This window comes from Manacus candei, unplaced genomic scaffold, assembly GCF_025592945.1.
Source record: "Manacus candei isolate 608988 ecotype Guabito, Panama unplaced genomic scaffold, ASM2559294v1 h1tg000307l, whole genome shotgun sequence".
Lineage (NCBI taxonomy): Eukaryota > Metazoa > Chordata > Aves > Passeriformes > Pipridae > Manacus > Manacus candei.
In genome coordinates, this window is record NW_026138355.1 from 113,349 (window position 1) to 114,657 (window position 1,309).

General features: G+C 58.3%; 1 long non-coding RNA gene across 1 annotated transcript; it reads left to right on the top strand.

The window, feature by feature from the left end:
• The first annotated feature begins 297 nt into the window (after positions 1 to 297).
• LOC127465010 (uncharacterized) lies at positions 298 to 1,016 on the top strand. The gene is made up of 3 exons (XR_007901811.1): positions 298 to 352; positions 451 to 489; positions 841 to 1,016. It is a non-coding gene; the product is annotated as an uncharacterized LOC127465010 (long non-coding RNA).
• Positions 1,017 to 1,309: the final 293 nt, after the last annotated feature.

A 1,309-nucleotide genomic window follows, 5' to 3' on the forward strand; every position in this document is an offset into this window, starting at 1 on the left:
CAGGCAGGAATGGTCAGTCGTTCCCTCAGAGCGGGGAATTCCATAAAAGGATGCTCAGTTCGTTCCCTCAGAGCGGCGAATTCCATAAAAGGATATGAGAATTCTCAGAGTAGGGAATTCATAAAAGGGTATGAGGACAGGGACACCCCCCACACCTCGCAGCGCCCCCCCCCCCCCCGACAACAGTTCCTGGGAAAATGGCATGGAAGGCCATAGAATACACACTTTTGGGCTATACCCATCCAGTGAGGAATCGGTCCCAGCTGTTCTAACTAGGACACTGTGTCCGTCATCGCTGCCATCATCATCATCATCGGCCTCGTGGCAGTCGGTGTCTGGAAGCTCCGATCCGGTAACTCCCGGGATGGGGGACGGCAAGGGGCACGGATCCGCCCGGCAGCATTCCGGGGATCCTGTGCCACGGGTGCTGATCCCACTTTCTTTCCAGAGGGAAGAGGGAGGGGAATGGATACGACCCCGTGCCCACCAGTGAGTCCCAGCAGCGTGTGTGGATCCAGATCCTCTGTGCAAGGATCCCAGGATGGATGCCGGGATTCCAGAGGGGAATGGGGGCCTAATGGCTGGAGCGGGATTGGAAGGGGATTGCAGCTCAGGGCAGGATTCCAGAGTGGGATCAGGTGGATCTGTGGACTGGGATCAGGGCTGGATTCTGGAGTGGGATTGGTGTGGGATGGATGGAGTGGGATTGGGGTGGGATGGACAGAGCAGGATCAGGTGGGATTCCGGAGCAGTCCCTACTCTCCCTGGGCTCCACAGCCAGATCCATCCCCTGGGATGGGAACAGGGACATGGTGACTCCTTTCCCCGCTCTAATCCCAGCAGGAATCACAGCCTGAGCGATCCTGGAGCTGGATCCGCCCCTTCCCTCTCCCTGCGGAAAGGCAGGAGCTGCTGGCAGAGCTCATCCCGCTGCTCCCACCCACCCCGGCCCCCCTGCGGCTCTTCCCCATGGATCAACTTCCTGCTTTTTCCCGTGTGAAATCCAGGACCACAATTATTCCTGAGGCTTTAATTTGGGTGTGAAAATCTCCTGCTTTGGGCAAGAAATCCTGGCTCCTCCTCTGGCATCCGGCAGTTCCTCTGTGGGAATCAGGAATAGGAATGGGGACAGGGGGGACTGGGGTGGGGACATTGGGGACAGAGATGGGGACACTGGGAGCAGGTTGGGGACAGCAGGAATGGGCATGGAAACTCCAGGAATGGGAATGGGGACACTGGCAGCAGGCTGGAGTCGCAAGGAATGGGAATTGGGACACTGGGAATGGGAATGGGGACATGGGAGACCAGG